Source organism: Cnephaeus nilssonii (genome assembly GCF_951640355.1).
Source record: "Cnephaeus nilssonii genome assembly, chromosome: 5".
In the NCBI taxonomy this organism is placed as follows: Eukaryota; Metazoa; Chordata; class Mammalia; order Chiroptera; family Vespertilionidae; genus Cnephaeus; species Cnephaeus nilssonii.
Genome location: NC_137076.1, coordinates 7,323,654 through 7,344,336, shown reverse-complemented (window position 1 = coordinate 7,344,336; position 20,683 = coordinate 7,323,654). Strand labels below are relative to the sequence as shown.

Below are 20,683 nucleotides of genomic sequence, written 5' to 3'. Positions count from 1 at the left end.
AAGTACAACACAGAGGGAGACACTGAGCCTGCAGGCCTCCCATGAGCACTCAGTCACTGCCCGAAGCGGGCAGCACGGGGTGGGCACCTGGTCCCACCACCTCACCGACCTCCCACACTGTCCTCCTTCGCCAAGCCCTCCCACGCTGGCTGCTTCTCCCTGGAGGGTTCTGGGCCCATCCCGTGAGGCCTTCTCAGTGAGGCCGGGCCAGGAGAGAAGAAACGCCGAGAAGCCAGCTCGTGTACCCCACAGGGCCTGACGGCAGCGCTGGGTTCCCAGGGACACTGTCCTTATTCCAGCCTCTGGGCTGCAGACCCAGCTGGCCCCAGAGATGGCTGTTGGTGGCATCTGCCATGGCTGGTCCCGGGCCCCTGGCCACAGTGATCAGCTCAGGTTGGGACCCCACGGAGCACGTGCACCGAGCCATGCAGGAAAGTGGCGCAGAGGCCCCGCCCCAGCACAGGCCCAAGCCTGACAGCCTTTTCAGAGCGACGGGTCCCTCCTGCAGGTGACCTCCACGACTGTCTGCTGAGTAAGTAAGGTGTCCTTCCTCAGGCTACCCGTCCACTGCACTCCCGGCGCTCTGGAGGTTCTGGGGCTCGCCGGCCCAGGTGCCTCTCTGTGTTGGACACTCCAGACTGGGCTCCTCAGTGGTCTGCTGCAGCTTCCAACGAGGCTGCCAGGGCTTAGGGGGCAAAGATAAGGGCACGGGCCTAGAACTGGATGCAAGGAGGGGGTCCTCGCCTGTGGACTATCGCTACTTCGGGCTACCTCCCTGCATTAGGGGAGGCCCCTGGAGGGCTGGAGGCCCCGCCCCAGTGCAGGAGCCTGTGAATCTGCTTTCCCATTGTACAGATGGCCAACGGCAAGAGAAATGACCCCTGTGGGTTTTGGGAACCTACAGGGGGATGCACATAGGGCTGGCAGAAGGGGGCACCAGGAACACAGGTCTGCAAGGAAGCCTGAACTTCAGGGTTCTGGCCCTCCACTGCTAATGTAGCAAATAGGTACGTTCCTAGCCTGACTCCTCCCCTCCCCCCAAGGAGAAGGTCTCCTCAGGGAAGCACTGGCATCTTAGCCCCTTTGGGCACAGTGTGGGTGATGCCCGACACTGCCCTTTGCCCCTTGCTCTCCAGACGATATTCTGCCTGTGGGCATCTGACTCCAGGCGAGCTTGCCACCGTGGGCAATGGCCTGTGCAGGGAGCCTGTCCTCTGGCCCAGGGGTCAGATGGCCCAGAGCCAGTGCCCCCTCTGGTTCTCCCCTCAGCTCCTGCCCTGAGTGCCCACGGACAGAAACAATGCTGCTCTGGGGTGGGCCTGGTCACTGGCTCCCTGGAATCCACTTTCACTTCCGCCAGCAGCAGTTCCCCGTTTCCATGTGGGGGCACATTTCTCTCCTCTTGGCCCCACGCTTTGTGGGTTCTGCTGAGACCTGGGGTGATGACCCCAAGCTAATTAATTAGCATTCCACTCACAGCCTCAGGGAACTTGGGGTACTGTGTCACCCAGTGGCCACCAGGACTGCAGTGGTGACTCCACAGGGAACATGAGGATGAGCCAAGGAGGATGCAGGGGCTTCTGCCATCCTGGTACCACCCAGCCTGGGGATGGCACTGCTGGCAGGAAACCACGCTCAGGGGGCAGAGGCCAGCTTTGAGGACAGGTGGCCACTGCATGGCCTTCTCGGCTTCGTGGGCCAGTAGGCTCCCTCTGCCAGCTCCTCTGGGCTGGGCTGCTGCCCTTGCGTCCTCCTGTCACCTCTGACCCCACCAGCCACCGCGCCACACTGCCCCTCTTCTGTGTCTCCTGCACGGGACTCCCCATGTTAAACCCATCAGACTCTACTCTTTCAATATGTACAGCATGTTGTATGTCCATGGTTCCACAGTAGAGCAGTTTTTAATAAAAACATTCAGAAGGAGAAAAAGGTAAGCCTGCTAGTTCATATCCACAGCCCACCCCTCTGCCCTGGCTGGTGTTCGGAAATGGATGTGGGGGCCACTAAATACTTTTTCATGACAAACTGCTAGAATCCAGGGGAAGGACCTAGTCCAGACGAGAGTGCCCTGAGGCAGAGCTTTACTGGGTGTTTCTGAGTCTCGGTGGTTAGCGCCCCCCTAGCTCCTCCCTCTCCCTCAGCTCCTTAGTGGGTTCTGCATGCAGTTCTGTTCACTTGTCTGTAAAGGAGCCTGAGAAATCTGCTCCCAGTCTCATTGGCTGTTTCTCAGAGTCACTTGCTGAGGGTTCTGCTCAGTGAGGCATCGCTTTTGGGGAGAGGGAGCTGTGTTTTAGTTATTTCTGAACTCCAGGCCCTCAGGAGTCCCATCCCTGTCAGAGCAGAATCCCTTTTCCTCGCCCCTGCCTGGCCCAGCGCAGCGCTGATACTGTGTCTGTGCAGAACGCGCTGCGGTGCTCGGACCCCACCACTGCAGTCGGGGGTGCCATGCCCTCTCTCCTGGTTTTGTTGAAGAAGCTGTCTGTGGACTTTTGCTTTTACTCTTAAAGTTGCTCTGTGTGGTTTTGTGAGGAAATCTGGTAAGGTTTTAACACTCACCCGGCACCACCACCCGTGCCAGCTGGAGGCCACTTCAGTCAGGCTTTTCTCCCTGTCCTTCCCCTGAACAACTCTTAGCGAGGCCACCAGGACCTCTCCTCGCCATCTCCGGTGGTCAGTTCTAGTCTCCCTCTCCTTCACCTTAAACGGAATTCTTCCAAAGCTGCTCTTCCTGCATCTCCCCCTGCCATTCAATGCGGCTCTGTTCCCTAAGCTGCCCCGGACCAAGCCATGTCAGCTTTGGCCCCTTTCTGTCTCTTATTCCCCACACCTGACCCATCTGTCCTCAGAACTGCCTTCAACATATAACCTGTTAGACATTAACTCCAAACAATCCCCAAAGGAAATTAAGAAAATAATTTCATTTACAATAGCACCCAAAAGAATAAAATACTTAGAAATAAACTTAGCCCTGGAGGTGAAAGGCATACACTGAAAAGTAAAAAACACTGCTGAAAGAAATGAAAGAAGACACAAAGAAATGGAAAGACATATGGTGTTCATAGACTGAAAAACCTTAAGACTCTTAAGACATCAGTACCACCAAAGTGACCTACAGATTCAGTGCAATCCCTATAAAAAAACAAATGACTTTTTTGCAGAAATAGAAAAATATTTTCTAAAATTCATATGGAAACTCAAGGGATCCCAAATACTCAAAAACATCTTGGAAAAAGAATAAAGTTGGAAACCTCAGACTTCCTGAGTTAAAAATTTACTGTAAAGCTACAGCAGTTAAAACAGTATGGCACTGGCATAAAGAAAGACAAATAGACCAATAGGATAAAATTGAGAGCTCAAAAATGAACCATCACATGTACGGTCAAATGATTTCAACAAGGGTGCCCAGACCATTCAATGTGGAATGAATAATTTTTACAACAAATGGTGCTGAAAAACCTGGATATCAGACACAAAATGATGAGGTTGGAGCCTTACCTCACATTATACCCAAAATGAAGCAAACACCTAAATGCAAGAGCTTAAATTATAAAACTTTTAAAATAAAACAGAGGAAAAGCTTCATGACATTGAAATGACAATTATTTCTTGGAGGTGACATCAAAAGCACAATAAAAGAAAAATAGGTAAATTGAACTATATAAAAATTAAAAACTTATCTGCATCAAAGGACATAATCATCAGAATGAGAAGGTAACCCATAGAATGGGAAATCATATTTGAAAATCATATATGTTGATAAGAGGCTAATATCTGCAATATATAATGTTCTAACCCTCAACAACAAAATCAAACAACCCAATTAAAAAAATACCCAATGCTGGCATGGCTCAGTGGTTGAACGTCAACCTATGAACCTAGAGGTCATGGTTCGATTCCTGGTCAGGGCACATGCTTGGGTTGCAGACTTGATCCCCAGTAGGGGGCATGCAAGAGGCAGTCGATCAATGATTCTCTCATCATTGATGTTTCTCTCTCTCTCTCTCTCTCTCTCTCTCTCTTTCCCTTTCTCTCTGAAATCAATAAAAATATTTTTAAAAATAATAGACAAAGGACCTGTATAGGGAGCGGCTATAGGGTTAAGCCTTGGATTGACCTGTGGCAGAGCCACAAGTCCCAGCTTGGAGAGCAGAGCCCTCTTAGCATAATTAAGCTTGACCTTATGACAATCCCTAGATCCTTCCTAGGTAGCTAATGGGCTGTGGGAGATGCAGCAAGTGCTGCCAAAACAAGTGAAACTCACAAGAACATTGTAACTATGTTGACCACTTCCTTGTTTGTCTCTGACTATAAAATAAAGCCTCAGCTTACAGGCGGGGTCTTTCTGTGTCCTCATCCGGGCATGGGAGATCCACCGAGCCCCAGCTGTATTCTCTTTGTCTGTCTTTTCTAAATCCTTCACCACCCTCCCTAGGTTTATCCTTGGCCATGCTGGCATGGCACAGACCTGAATAGAAATTTTTCTAAAGAGGATATACAAATGGCCCATAAGACATAAAAAGATGCTCAACATCACTAATCATTGGGAAATGTAAATCAAAACCAATGAGATATCACATCACACCCATTAGAATGGTTATTGTAAAAATAAAACAAAATACCCAGAAAATAACAAGCATTGGCATGGATCAGGAGAAACTGGACCCTTTTACACTACTGGTAGGAATGTACATTGGTGCAACTAATGATAATGCCTCAAAATAGCAAACATTGAATTACTATTTGACCCAGCAATTCTACTTCTGGGAAGTTCTCCAAAATAACTACATGTAGGGTCTTGAAGAGTAATGAGTAGAAATTTTTACATCCATGTTCATAGGACCATTATTCACAACAGCCAAAAGATGGAAGCAACTCAAGTGTCCATCAAAAGATGAATGGATACATTTTAAAAAAATTAAATTTACTGCCTGGCTGGTGTGGCTCAGTGGTTGAATGTCAACCTATGAACCAGGAGGTCACAGTTTGATTCTGGTCAGGTCAGATGCTTGGGCTGTGGGTTTAGTCCTCAGTAGGGGTCTGCAGGAGGCAGCTAATCAATGATTCTCTCATCATTGATGTTTCTCTCTCTCCCTCTACCTTCCTCTCTGAAATCAATAAAAAAGATATATTAAAACAACCACATCAAAATTACAACTAAAGCCCTAACTGGTTTGGCTCAGTGATAGAGCGTCGGCCTGCAGACTCAAGGGAGCAGGTTCGATTCCGGTCAAGAGCATGTACCTTGGTTGCGGGCACATACCCAGTAGGGAGTGTGCAGGAGGCAGCTGATCGATGTTTCTCTCTCATTGATGTTTCTAACTCTCTATCCCTCTCCCTTCCTCTCTGTAAAAAATCAATAAAATGTATTTTTAAAAAAGTACAACTAAAATACAGGACCACCATCATTCACAATCGTCTGAAAGCTGGCTGCATGGAAATCCTACAACTAGAGAAATAAAGAAAGCAGAATCAAGGCTTAACAACACCAAGACTTTGCACTCAGCCCACAAAGGGGGGTATCAAGAGCGACCACCTAGGGAGATTGGGGAAGCTGAGCGATAGGGAGGCAGCCAAAAGGGGAAGACACCGAAACAGGTCACGAATTTAAGGGATGCTGTAATTCCTGCTGAGGGGCCTCAGGCAGTAGCTGACCTACACTCCATTGGAGACCCAGAAACGAAGGCATCTAGTGGTCGGTGTGAGATGACACCAGATTTCAACCACTCGCATAAGGGACACATTCAAGAGGCAGACGCAGTGAGCGCCAAAGACCTGGCCCATAAACGTGTCTCCCGCACAGCAACTCTTCCTTTATAGACACAGAGGGTCCGCACAGCCAAGTGGCCTGGAGGACAATTCCTCCCAGTGACACCAACAACAATCAAGACTTAACTATACAAACAAGGACCAAGATGGAGGCATAGGGCAGAAGCCTGATTGCTGCCTACCACAACAATTTTGAGACTACGACGGGAGAGCAGAGCAGACACCATCCAGAACCACCGGAGGGCTGACTGAGCAGATGCTCTACAACTAGAATAAAATAGAGGGGTACGCGGGATGAAGCTGATGCCGATGACCCAAAGACCACACTTTAAAAACTACGGCTCAGGCGACACAATGGCGGCCTGGAACGTGCTCGGCGCAGTTCCCCCAGCGGTCTCCGGCTGAGGGGAAGGCTCCACTCGCTGCCGAGCACGGACAGACGAGCCCCTGGGAGACATGGGGTGGGAGACTACGCGCTTGCTGACCTCCGAGTCCTTCAAGAATCTCAACGCCCCGGAAGCGGCTAGGTGCGCACGCTCGGCGACCGGCCACCGCTGCAGACCCAAGGGCCGACGCAGCCACCCCGGACCAGCCCGCCGCTGTGCACCGGGCACACCGGAGCTTCGCCGAGCCCGCCGCCCAACGAGTTCTGCGGTGGCTGCCCTGGAGCTCTGAGAAAATGGCCGAAGGAATTGCTGAGAGGGAATTGATCAACAGGAATTGGGATCAAGAAGACGAAACCCCGCTGGGTCCCGGATCCGGGTGAAGCCGCGCGCCCCTGGGTCCGGGTGAGGCTGGGAACTGGGTCAGGGTGAGGCTGGGTCCCAGGTCCGGGTGAGGCCATGCGCCCCTGGGTCCGGGCGAGGCCATGCGCCCCTGGGTCCAGGTGAAGCTGAATCCTGGGTCTGGGCGAGGCCATGTGCCCCTGGATCCGGGTGAGGCTGGGTCCTGGGTCCGGGTGAGGCCGTGGGCCCCTGGATCTGGGTGAGCCTGGCCCCGGGTCCGGGTGAGGCCGTGGGCCCCTGGATCCGGGTGAGCCTGGGTCCCGGGTCTGGGTGAGGCCGTGGGCCCCTGGATCCGGGTGAGCCTGGGTCCCGGGTCTGGGTGAGGCCGTGGGCCCCTGGATCCGGGTGAGGCCACGCGACCCTGGGTCTGGGAGAGGCCACGCGCCCCTGGGTCCGGGTGAGGCCACGTGCCCCTGGGTCCGGGGGAAGCTAGATCCCGGGTCCGGGCGAGGCTGTGTGCCCCTGGATCCGGGTGAGGCTGAGACCCAGGCCCGGGAGAGGCCACGCGCCCCTGGGTCCGGGTGAGGCCATGCGCCCCTGGGTCCAGGTGAAGCTGAATCCTGGATCTGGGCGAGGCCGTGTGCCCCTGGATCTGGGTGAGGCTGGGTCCCGGGTCCGGGTGAGGCCGTAGGCCCCTGGATCCGGGTGAGCCTGGGTCCTGGGTCCGGGTGAGGCCGTGGGCCCCTGGATCCGGGTGAGCCTGGCCCCGGGTCTGGGTGAGGCCGAGGGCCCCTGGATCCGGGTGAGCCTGGCTCCGGGTCCGGGTGAGGCTGTGGGCCCCTGGATCCGGGTGAGCCTGGGTCCCGGGTCCGGGTGAGGCCGTGGGCCCCTGGATCCGGGTGAGCCTGGGTCCCGGGTCTGGGTGAGGCCGTGGGTCCCTGGATCCGGGTGAGGCCACGCGACCCTGGGTCTGGGAGAGGCCACACGCCCCTGGGTCCGGGGGAAGCTAGATCCCGGGTCCGGGCGAGGCCATGTGCCCCTGGATCCGGGTGAGGCTGGGTCCCAGGCCCGGGAGAGGCCACGCACCCCTGGGTCTGGGTGAGGCCATGCGCCACTGGGTCCAGGTGAAGCTGAATCCTGGGTCTGGGCGAGGCCGTGGGCCCCTGGATCCGGGTGAGCCTGGGTCCCGGGTCCGGGTGAGGCCGTGGGCCCCTGGATCCGGGTGAGGCCACGCGACCCGGGGTCTGGGAGAGGCCACGCGCCCCTGGGTCCGGGTGAGGCCACATGCCCCTGGGTCCGGGGGAAGCTAGATCCCGGGTCCGGGCGAGGCCGTGTGCCCCTGGATCCGGGTGAGGCTGGGTCCCAGGCCCGGGAGAGGCCACGCGCCCCTGGGTCCGGGTGAGGCCATGCGCCCCTGGGTCCAGGTGAAGCTGAATCCTGGGTCTGGGCGAGGCCGTGTGCCCCTGGATCCGGGTGAGGCTGGGTCCCGGGTCCGGGTGAGGCCGTGGGCCCCTGGATCCGGGTGAGCCTGGTCCCGGGTCCGGGTGAGGCCGTGGGCCCCTGGATCCGGGTGAGCCTGGGTCCCGGGTCCGGGTGAGGCCGTGGGCCCCTGGATCCGGGTGAGCGTGGGCCCCGGGTCCGGGTGAGGCCGTGGGCCCCTGGATCCGGGTGAGGCCACGCGACCCTGGGTCTGGGAGAGGCCACGCGCCCCTGGGTCCGGGTGAGGCCATGCGCCCCTGGGTCCAGGTGAAGCTGAATCCTGGGTCTGGGCGAGGCCGTGTGCCCCTGGATCCGGGTGAGGCTGGGTCCCGGGTCCGGGTGAGGCCGTGGGCCCCTGGATCCGGGTGAAGCCGTGCCCCTGGGTCCGGCCGAGACCAAACCAGAGGGAGTCGGACCTGCATTACCACCATTTGTCCACCATCCAGAGCTGAGGGGTCAGTGCCGACATGTACTCATAAGGAACTGGTGGACATTGATATTGGGTCTCAAAAGAACTGTTGGTCCAGAAAGAAACTCACTACAGACTGATTCATTTGCCTGTCAGCGTAACTATTATTGCTCGTCGCACATTCAATTCTTATATCTCTAGTGACACATGATTTCGCTCATCTAGGGGAAATGATGAACAACATAGACTGATGAACAAGAACAGAACCAGAAACAAGGAGGCATCGATCGGACTATCGGGCCTCAGAGGGAGGATAGGGGAGGGTGGGGGGAGGGGGGAGAGATCAACCAAAGGTCTTGTGTGCATGCATATGAGCCTAACCAATGGTTAAGTTCAACAGGGGGTTGGGGCATCCATGGGGAGGGGTGTGGGATGGGAATGGGGGGATGAGGACAAATATGTGACACCTTAATCAATAAAGAAATTAAAAAAAAAAAGAAATAAAGAAAGCACATTGAGACTGGTAGGAGGGGCAGAGGTGAAGAATGGGCTGGTCTGACACCCACATGTGCCGTTTTTTTAATCAGAGGGAGATTGTCTTTGTGGAAGCTGCCTGTGAAGAGCAATGGGACCCAGCCCCACATCAGACCCCAGCCCAGGGTTCCAGAGCTGGGAAGAGAAGTTCCCACAACTCTGGGCTGTAAAAACCAGTGGGGACTGTGGCTGAGTAACATGGAGGCTGCTGGAGACCCAGGTGTTCCTTTTAAAGGGCTGGTGCATGAACTTACTCAAGACTACCAGCACCAGCCAGCTCTGGGGGAACCCAGACACATACAGGGAGGCACTAGATTGTCTGGCATTGGGGCAGAAACTCGGGGGTGGCTTTCTCCCAGACAGAAGTCCTCACAGGGGTCATTGTTCCAATGCTGGGACATCCCCTGGCACAGGGCTGATTGGCAGCCATATCTGAGCCTCCATCAGCCTGGAGCACACTGTTTGCTCCGCCCTGGTGATTTCCTGAAACCCCGCCCCATCCAATTTGCAGCCCCAACCAAGGTGTTTGTAGAAGCTTTTCCATATGAATGGCTGGTCCTGGCTCAGGCTTCAGACTTTGCTAAAATCTCTCAAACAAGCTGCAGCTGATGATAGTGTGCCCCAAACCTATCAATAAAAGGCCCAAGATCCGGCACTAGTACAAGCCTGCCTTGCTTCACAGCTGGGCCTCACCTGGGCACCTCCAAGCCCAATACAAATAGTAAATAGCAGCCATCTGCAGATCTCTCTGTAGCTCCTAAAGGGTGGCCCCAGGCAGTGGTTGACTTTGCACCTCCCTGGAGGCCCTAGAGTCAGTACACATGATGGGTAGCTTCAGACGATAGTAGATTACAACTCTACACATCCACAAGTGACACACTCAAGAGTCAGATGCAGTGAGCACCAAAGCCCCACTGAAACAAGTCCTGCTCCATAGGGGTGTCTCCTGCACAGAAGGTTTCCCACTGCAGTCACAGCTGGTCCTCACAGCCAATTGGATTGGAGGTCAACTCCTCCCAGAGATGCCAACAGCAATAAAGGCTCAACTATAGGACTGTGCACACGTCCCACACAGGGGTGCAGCTAGAGTGCTCAGCTCAGGTGACTAGGGAGGATAAGCCACTGGACAACTACTACACAAGGCCACTCTACCAATTACAGGAGACATAGCAGCTCTACCCAATACATAGAAACAAACACAGGGAATCAGCCAAAATGTGGAGACAAAGAAACATGTCACAAATGAAAGAAATGGAAGCAAGCAAACTACTGGATACAGAATTCAAAACCATAGTTATAAGGTTACTCAAGGGATTTAATGAGACTTTAAAGGATCTTAGTGAGAATGTCAAAGACATCAAAAAGGACCAGTCAGAAATTAAGCATTTACTAACTGAAATAAAGCATAATTTACAAGGGTTCAATAGTACAGTAGCAGATTCTGAGAATCAAATCAACAATTTGGAATATGAGGAAGTAAAAAAACCACCCCGTCAGAAGAGCAAAAAGAAAAGAGAATCCAAAAAATGGAGTGTAAGGAACCTCTGGGACAACTTCAATCACACCAACATTCGCATTATGGGGGTGCCAGAAGGAGAAGAGAGAGAGCAAGATATTGAAAACCTATTTGAAGAAATAATGACAGAAAACTTCCCCTACCTGGTGAAAGAAATACACTTACAAGTTCAGGAAGCACAGAGAGTCTCAAACAAGAGGAACCCAAAGAGGCCCAGACCAAGACACATCATAATTAAAATGCCAAGAGTTAAAGTCAAAGAGAGAATCTTAAAAGCAACAAGAGAAAAGCAGTTAGAAAAGCAGCTCCCTTACCTACAAGGGAGCACCCATATGACTGTCAGCTGATTTCTCAACAGAAACTTTGCAGGCCAGAAGGGAGTGGCAAGAAATATCCAAAGTGATGAATAGTAAGGACCCACAACCAAGATTACTCTACCCAGCAAAGCTCTCATTTAGAATTGAGGGTCAGATAAAGAGCTTCACAAACAAGAAAAAGCTAAAGGAGTTAATCACCACCAACCTAGTACTATATAAAATGTTGAAGGGTACTAGTATTCTTTAAGAAGAGGAAGAAGAAGAAAAAAAGAAGATTATGAAGAAGAAGAGATTGAAAATATGAACAATAAAATGGCACTAAATACATATCTATCAAAATTGAATCTAAGAATCAAAATAAACAAACAAGCAATCTAATGAACAAAATAAAATGGTGAATAAAATAGAATCAGAGGCATGGGAGCATGGAACAGACTGATGAATCTCAGAGGAAAGGGTGGTGGGAGGCAGAGCGTGAGAAGGGATTACCAAAGATCTTACCTATGGACACAGACAGTAGGGTGGTGAAGGCCAGGAGTGGGTGGGAACTGGGTTGAAGGGGTAGTGGGGGGAAAAGAGGAAAAAGGAGGACATCTGTAATAATCTCAATAATAAAGGTTTAATTAAAAAAAAAAAGTGTAAATGGTTTGCACTTCTCCTCCCCAACCAGAGGGTAAATAGTTTAGATCACCCGACTCAGGGAGACAGATAACAAAAACCCCATTAGTGCCATCTGCCAAACACACTAAAAAAAAAAAAATTATACCACTGGGGTGACATTGGTTATATAGGTTTTAGGTACACAACTCTACAATACCTCATCTGTATACTGTATTGTGTCTACCACCCCAAGTTAAGTCTCCTTCCATTGCTATTTATCCCCCTTTACCCTCTTCTACTTTCCCCCACCCGCTTCCCTCTGGCAATCACCATGCTGTTGTCTGTGTTTATGAGTCCTTTGTTTTCTTTGCTCAATCCCTTCACCCTTTTCACCTAGCCTCCAACCCTCTGACAGATGTCAGTCTGTTATCTGTATCCATGAGTCCGTTTCCACTTTGTTTATTTTGTTCATTAGATTCCACATGTAAGTGAAATCATATGGTACTTGGCTTATTTCATTTAGCATAATAGTCTCCAGGTCCATCCATGCTGCGCAAAAGGTAAGATTTCCTTCTTTTCTTATGGCCACTCATCTATTGATGGGCACTTGGGCTGCCTCCCAATCTTGGTTATTGTAAATAACACTGCAATGAACACAGGGGTGCATATATTCTTTCTGATTGGTGTTTTAGGTTTCTTTGGATAAATACCCAGAAGTGGAATTGCTGGATCATATGGTAGTTCTATTTTTACTTTTTTGAGGAACCTCCATAGTTCTCCACAGTGGCTGCACCAATCTACATTCCCACCAACAGTGCACAAGGGTTCCCTTTTTTCTTAAAAAAATTTGTTTTTATTGATTTTAGAGAGAGAGGAAGGGAGAAGAAGAGAGACAGAAACATCTATGAGAGAGAAACATCAACATCCACTGGCTGCTTCCTGCACACCACCCACTGGGGACTGAGCCCACAATCAAACCGATGACTTGGTACATGGATCGACATTCAACCACTGGGTCACAGTGTTTGGGCCCCCTTTTTCCACATCCTCACCCTCTATTGTTGTTTGCTGACTTATTGATGATAGCCATTCTGACAGGTGTGAGGTGATATCTCATTGTGGTTTTAATTTGCATTTCTCTGATGACTAGTGACACCATAAGATTTCACTTATATATGGAATCTAAAAAACAAAATAAATGAACAACCAAAACAGAAACAAACTCATAAATAGAGAGAGCAAATTGATCGGTTGCCAGGTGGAAGAGGAATTTGGGTGGCTGGTTCAAAATGGTGAAGAGATTAAAAAGTAAAAATTGGGCCCAGCCGGTATGTCTCAGTGGTTGAGCGTTGACCTATGGACCAGGAGGTTTTGGTTCGATTCCCGGTCAGGGCACGTGCTTGGGTTGTGGGCTCAATCCCCAGTAGGGGGCATGCAGGAGGCAACCGATCAATGATTCTCTCTCATCGTTGATGTTTCTCTCTCTCCTTCTCCCTTCTTCTCTGAAATCAATAAAAATATTTTTTTAAAAAAAGGAAAAAAAAATCGGGCCCTGGCCAGGTAGTTCAGTTGGTTAGAGTGTCATCCAATATGCCAAGGTTGCAGGTTCGATCCCAGATCAGGGTACATATAGGAATCAATGAATGCATGAATAAGTGAGACAACAAATCAATCTCTCTCTCAAATCAATAAAAAAAAAAAAGGCTTTAAAAAAATTGGTATTGCCCTAGCTGGTTTGGCTCAGTGGATAGAATGTTGACCTGTGGACTGAAGTGTCCTGGGTTCAATTCCAGTAAAGGGCACATGGTTGGGTTACAGGCTCGACCCCCATGAGGGGTGTGCAGGAGGCAGCCAATCAATGATTCTCTCTCATTACTGATGTTTCTCTCTCTTTCTCCCTCTCCCTCTTCCTTCCTCTCTGAAATCAATAAAAAAAATTAGTATTTACAAAACAGTCATGCGGATGTAAGTACAGCATAGGGAATATAGTCAGTAATATTATAATAACTATGTATTGTGCCAGGTTGGTACCAGACTTATCAGGGCGATCACTTTGTAAATTATATAAATGCCTAACCACTAGGCTATATACTTGAAACTATCCTATCTAATAATAGACAAATATGCAAATTGACCATACCTCTGACACACCCAACAAGCCACGCCCACCATCCAATCAGAGCGAGTATGCAAATTAACCCAAACCAAGATGGCTACAGCCACAGAGAGCAAGGTTTCCTAGGTAACAGAGGAAGCCAAGCTTTCCGCCTGCCCTTGCCAGGCCTAAGCCTCCACTCAAGCTACAAAGTTTCAATTATAGAAGGTAAACAAATTCAAACAAATGGCGGCAGAATGGAGCTTGAGAGAGCAGGCCAGGGTTGCCGCCGGCAACAGGGGAAGCAAAGCTTTCCACACACTCTGGCTGGGCCCATCTGCTTAAGGCAAAGTTTCAATTATAACCCCAACACAAATGGCTGCCGGCCTCGGAGGGAGCCCCAGGCTTGGCTCTGCTCCAGGCTACAAAGTTTCAATTGTAGAAGGTAAATAAATTCCAGATACCAGGGCCTCAGTGTGGGTTGCCAGGGGGCGTGGCCGGCCTGCAAACCACCACAGGCCCCTCGCTCAGGCCGCCCCACACCCCAAGGGAACCCCCACCTGATCCGGGACGCCCTTCAGGGCAAACCAGCTGGCCCCCACCCCTGTACCAGGCCTCTATCCTATCTAATAAAAGAGTAATATGCAGATTGATCATCACTGCAACACACAATATAGCTGCCCCCATGTGGTCAAAGATCCTGCCCCCATGTGGACACAAGATGGCCACCACAAGATGGCCAGCAGGAGAGGGCAGTTGGGAGGCACCCTGCCTGCAAGGGAGGGCAGTTGAGAGGGACCAAGCCTGCAAGGGAGGGCAGTTGGAGGTGATCAACCCTGCAGGAGAGGGCAGTTAGGGGTGACCAGGCCGGCAGAGGAGGGAAGTTGGGGGCAAACAGGCTGGCAGCAGAGTGGTTAGGGGGTGATCAGGCTGGCAGGCAGAAGTGGTTAGGGGCAATTAGGAAGGCAGGTAGGCAAGCAGTTGGGAGCCAGAAGTCCTGGATTGTGAGAGGGATGTCCGACTGCCCGTTTAGGGATCGGGCCTAAACGGGCAGTCGGACATCCCTTGAGGGGTCCCATATTGGACAGGGTACAGGCTGGGCTGAGGGACAACCCCCCTCCGTGCACAAATTTCGTGCACCGGGCCTCTAGTCCTACCTAATAAAGACGGAATATGCAAATTGACCATAACTCTGTGACAAGATGGCGACGCCCACAGCCAATAAGGAGGGAATATGCAAATTGACGCAACAAGGCGAGAGGTGGAAAGGTGGTTCTGGCCTAAGCAAAGGCGGTGCCAGCAGCCAGGAGAAGGAAGGCCTATTCTTGCAAGAATCTTCGTGCATCGGGCTTCTAGTATAAAATAATATTGAATGTCAACTGTAATTGAAAATAAAAATTAATTTGAAAAAGTGAATGGATAAAAAATGGAATGGATAAACAAAATGACATATATATGTAAATATACATACATATATATGTGTGTGTGTATATATATATATATACATATATATATATATATATATGTATATATATATATATATACACACACATACACACACACACAATGGAATGTTATGCTAGGTGAAATAAACCAATCACAAAAGAATAAATGCCATATGATTCCTCTTATATGAGGTACATAGAATAATCAAGTTCACAGAGAGAGAAAGAATAATGTTACCAGGGGCTGGGGCTTGGGGGTAATAAGGAGTCAGTGTTAAATGGGTACTGAGATTCAGTTTTTCTTTCTTTCTTATTTATTTTAATTTTTTTTTGTTAATCTTTGCCCAAGGATATTTTTCCATTGATTTTTAGGGAGAATGGAAGAGCGAGGGAAAGAGAGAGTGAAACATTGATGTGAGAGAAACACATTGAATGGTCGCCTCTAGAACGAGCCCTGACCAGGGCCTGGGCCGGGGAGGAGCCTGCAACCAAGGTACGTGCCCCTGACCGAAATCGAACCCTGGACCCTTTGGTCCGCAGGCCGATGCTTTATCCACTGAGCCAAACCAGCCAGGGCATATTCAGTTTTTCAAAATGAAAAATGTTCTGTGGATGGATGTTGGTGATGGTTGCACATTAGTGTGAATATACTTCATGCCACTGAAATGTACAATTAAAAATGGTTAAGGTAGCCCAGCCTGTGTTGCTCAGTGGTTGAGTGTAGACCTGTAAACCAGGAGGTTCGATTCCCAGTCAGGGCACATGTCCAGGTTGTGGGCTTGATCACTAGTAGGGGGTGTGCAAGAGTCAGCCAATGAATGATTTGCTATCATTGATGTTTCTACCTCTCTCTCCCTCTCCTTTCCTCTCTGAAATCAGTAAAAATAAATATTTTTAAAAATGGTTAAGGTTGCAAATTTTATGTGTATTTTACCACAGTAAAAAAAATGTATTCTGAATTTGACCACTTCTCATCATCTTCACTGGTACCACCCTTAACCACGGCTCTGTCACCTTGTGGCCTGATTCCTGTCGGAGCCTTCTAGCTCGTCTCTGCTTCTATTCTTTTTTTTTTTTTATAAATATATATTTTTTATTGATCTTTTACAGAGAGGAAGGGAGAAGGATAGAGGGTCAGAAACATTGATGAGAGAGAAACATCAATCAGCTGCCTCCTGCACACCTCCTACTGAGTATGTGCTCACAACCAAGGTACATGCCCTTGACCGGAATCGAACCTGGGACCCTTCAGTCTGCAGGCTGATGCTCCATCCACTGAGCCAAACTGGTTAGGGCTCTGCTTCTATTCTTGCCACTCTCTAGTCAAGCACTGTCCAAGAGAAATATCATGAGAGCACATATGTAATTTAAAAATTTCTAGTTAAAAATATTAAAAAACAATAAATTGGGATGGTTGGGTGCAGGCCAGAAGGGGTCAATGGGGAAAAATAGGGGAAACCTGCAATACTTTCAAAAATAAAGATAAATAAAAAAACAATAAATTGGTGATATTAATTTTAATAATATATTTTATTTAATACAATATAGCCAAAAGATTACCATTTTAACATGGAATCAATATAAAAATTATAGATATTTTACATGCTCTTTTTCATACTACTAGTAAATCTTCAACGTCTGGTGTGTAGTTTATGCTTTAAGCACATTTCAATTTGGGCTAACTGCATTTCAGTGCCAACAGCCACGTGTGGCTACTGTGACAGCTGTGCCTCTAAAGCATTCTCAACACGACAGTCAGAGTAATTCTATTACAACATAAACCCTAACCCTAACCCTAACCCTAACCCTAACCCTAACCCTAATCCTAACCCTAACCCTAACAGACTGTGTCCCTCTTCTCAACAAAACTCTCCAACAGCTTCTCTTCTCACTCAGAGTCAAAGCTAAAGTGCCTGTGAGGCCCCTGTACGGGCTTCACATGCTCCAGCTTCCTGCTTCCTCTCGCTCACTCCTCCACCGGTCTCTGCTAGTTTAGGAGCTGTGCCCAGCTCAGTCTGGCCTCTAGACTGGCTTCTTCTCTTCTTTTAGTTTCCTGTTCAAATGCCACTTGGCCCCCACTACCTCCTGGCACTCCTAATCCCTTTTTATCCTGCTTTATTTTTATCGATGGCTCTTAGTACCATCTAATGCTCTGGGTGTTTATTTGCTTACTGTCTCTCTCACTGGAATATGAGCTCTAAGAAGACATGAATTTTGTCTACTCTGTTCACTGCTCTACTCCTGGTGCCTAGAATAGCAGTTGGCACCTATGAGGAATGCAATAAAAACGTGCTGGATGAATGAATGGTGAGCTCCGAAGGGGCCATGGGCGTGCTTACTCTGGCCATCAGGCCCTATCATGAGTGGTGCTGGACCTCATGAAGGCAGCTCAAAATTCCTGCTCACGTCCCTCTTCACCCAATACAACCTTAGTCAGATCAAGGTTGTGGGTACATCCCCAGTAGGAGGTGTGCAGGAGGCAGCAGATTGATGTTTCTTTCTCATGTAAAATATCTGTAATTTTATATTTATACTAGAGGCCCAGTACATGATTAAATCATGCACGTGTAGGGTCCCCTACACGCTTTCGCTTTCGATCACGGGGGAGCTGGGTGCCTGTCCGCTGGTGCACCAGGCCTTTCAGAAGCCTCCGGTGTGGCGAAGGCTTCTGGAAGGCCTGGTGCCTGAGCGGACAGGCACCCTGCTCCCACGCTTTCGCATTCCATCACGGGGTAGCTGGGTGCCTATCTGCTGGTGCACCAGGCCTTTCAGAAGCCTCCGGCGCGGTGAAGGCTTCTGAAAGGCCTGGTGCCGGAGCGGACAGGCACCCAGCTCCCCCGCTTTTGATGGTCCGTGGCGGGACGTGAGCTCGCTGCCCCAGAGGCCCCTTCTGTGCCGCAGCACAGGCATGGCGCAGACGCTGAGCTCGTGCCGCTGCTGGCGACGCGAGCTCAGCATCCCGCCGGCCCAATCGGCCACCCCGGCCACCCCGAATCCTGCCCTCCCGCACCTCCTGGCCAATCATGGGCATAGCAAAGGTATGGTCAATTTGCATATTTGTCTATTATTAGGTAGGATTGAAACATTTCTTAATGTCTCTAATGGACACTGACTCTGCTGGGCCCTTCCCATCTATTGCTTATCTCCTCATTAACTTACTGAGCATCAATTACAGGGGTGGGAAATATACAGGCCTCTGTGGGCCAGACCAGGTGGGGCTCTGGCTAGCTGAGGGGCACATGCTGCCACCCAGCTCCAGTGCCCCTCAGTGGGAACGTGAATCTTATAATGGCAGGGCTGCTGATTTTGATGGACTCTTGCAATCATGAAGTGCATAATTTCAGAAAGACCAACAGCACATACAGCTTGTCACACCAGGAAGCAAGGAAACAATTCAACATGGCTATGGTTATGTCAAAAGAATATATGCCAACCTGAATAAGCTCCCTCTGGTCACAGACGGACTTAGGGTAACAACGGTCATGGATTGAAACACATCAAATTGCTTAAATCTGCAAGTTCATAATTATACTAAAAAGTAAACATAAAAAACGAATTGATCACAGTTAGAGGATACTAGACGAACAACTCATTATTATTTTTTAGTTGTTGTTAATCCTCACCCGAAGATATTTTTTGTCTATTGATTTTTAGAGAGAGTGGAAGGGAGGGAGGAAGGGGGGGGCTCGGAAGGGGGGCAGAGAGAGAGAAAGAGGAAGAGAGAGAGAGAGAAACACTGATGAGAGAGAGAGAGAGAGAGAGAGAGAGAGAGAGAGAGAGAGAGAGAGAAACACTGATGTGAGAGAGACATCGATTGGTTGCCTCCTTCACATGCTCCGACCGGGGCTGGGGATCAAACCTGCAACTCAGCTACATGTCCTTGACTGACTGGGAATTGAACCTGTGACCCTTCAGCTCATGGGTCCACACTCAAAACCACTGAGCAACACCAGCCAGGGTCTAACTCATAATTTTATCTTATTTTTAAAATAAGTTTTTATTGATTTTGGAGAGAGAGCCAGGGAAAGAGAGACAGGGAGAGACAGAAACATCAATGAGAGAAAAACATCAAGATCAATTGGCTGCCTCCTGCACACCCCCTCCTGGGGATCAAGCCCACAACCCAGGCATGTGCCCTGACTGGGAATCGAACCAGTGACCTCTTGGTGCATGGGTCGATGCTCAACCACTGAACCACACTAGCCGGGCCCAACTCATCATTGTAACTGGTGCAGAACAGGAAAGAATAAAAGATTTATTTTCCCTTTTGTATATGAACTGTGCCTCAGGGTCCCTAAAAAATTGATGAGGGGAAGTTTCCTTTACAGTATTCCAGCTGACAAACAGAAGAAATGACAGAATTGGAGTGCTGCCATCCTGCAATCCCTAATGAATGAGTGGATCTAGGCAACCCTAAAACAGCACAGGACAAGAAGACCAGGTGTCGTATATCTCTTGGTGGAGGTACCCATCACCTCAATCCTTCCTATGAGTAGACTTGCCCCCCAAACACAAACAATTGAACCTCAATTTGATCTGGATTTTACTACTCAACCACCAACTTACAGGAAATAGGAGTATGCAGTCAATGAAAACCACTTGGAGAAACTACAGCACAAATGACCCAAATTCCATTAAAAAAAATACTGAGAGAGAGAGAGAGAGAGAAAGAAAGAAATGTATAGATAAAAAGGAGTTTAAAAGATGTATTAACTAAGCGTAATATATGACCTATGTGTACTTCAATTCCAATGATTAAACTGTAAAAAGTACATCTGCATTTGGGGAAATGTGAATACAAGTATTTAATATTCAGGAATTCTTGTGAATTATCCTACATAATAAAATGGTAATATGTAAATTACCATCACTCCGCTACGCCCACGATTGGGCCAGCAGGACCGGCGCCTCTGGCGCAGCGAGCTCAGCGTCTGTACCATGGCTGCCGGAGGCTTTCGGAAGGCCTGGGGCGCCTGCGGACAGCCAGCCGGACAGGTCCCCCGTGATCAAAGGCCAAAGCGGGGGACCTGGCCGCCTGTCTGCTCCGGCGCAAGGCCTTTCGAAAGCCTCCGCAGCGCCGGAGGCTTTCGGAAGGCCTGGGGCGCCGGCGGACAGCCAGCCGGACAGGTCCCCCGCGATCAAAGGCCAAAGCGGGGGACCTGGCCGCCTGTCTGCTCCGGCGCAAGGCCTTTCGAAAGCCTCCGCAGCGCCGGAGGCTTTCGGAAGGCCTGGGGCGCCGGCGGACAGCCAGCCGGACAGGTCCCCCGCGATCAAAGGCCAAAGCGGGGGACCTGGCCGCCTGTCTGCTCCGGCACAAGGCCTTTCGAAAGCCTCCGCAGCGCCGGAGGCTTTCGGAAGGCCTGGGGCGCCGGCGGACAGCCAGCCGGACAGGTCCCCCGCGATCAAAGGCCAAAGCGGGGGACCTGGCCGCCTGTCTGCTCCGGCGCAAGGCCTTTCGAAAGCCTCCGCAGCGCCGGAGGCTTTCGGAAGGCCTGGGGCGCCGGCGGACAGCCAGCCGGACAGGTCCCCCGCGATCAAAGGCCAAAGCGGGGGACCTGGCCGCCTGTCTGCTCCGGCGCAAGGCCTTTCGAAAGCCTCCGCAGCGCCGGAGGCTTTCGGAAGGCCTGGGGCACCGGCGGACAGCCCGCTGGTGCACCAGGTGCATGATTAAATCATGCACTGGGCCTCTAGTGTTGATATAATAATGAGATTGCAGTTAAGTCTTTAAAAGGGGGTCGGGGATCGAACCTGTGACCCTTCGGTCCACCAGCTGACACTCTAACCACTTAGCAAACCA

At 50.3% G+C, this 20,683-nt stretch overlaps 1 protein-coding gene, 1 long non-coding RNA gene and 1 pseudogene across 3 annotated transcripts in view; 1 reads left to right on the top strand and 2 right to left on the bottom strand.

The window, feature by feature from the left end:
- LOC307100408 (glyceraldehyde-3-phosphate dehydrogenase-like) overlaps positions 1-20,683 on the top strand; it is a 1,087,365-nt pseudogene that overhangs the window by 257,968 nt on the left and 808,714 nt on the right. The window lies entirely within an intron of this gene.
- The window catches only part of TBC1D9B (TBC1 domain family member 9B), a 56,963-nt gene that overhangs the window by 14,599 nt on the left and 21,681 nt on the right, over positions 1-20,683 (bottom strand). The gene's annotated exons all lie outside the window — the stretch shown is intronic.
- Positions 2-16,662, bottom strand: LOC307100417. Its single transcript, XR_013813602.1, has 3 exons — positions 14,599-16,662; positions 8,901-13,453; positions 2-5,475 (listed from the first exon to the last, which is right to left on the bottom strand). It is a non-coding gene; the product is annotated as an uncharacterized lncRNA (long non-coding RNA).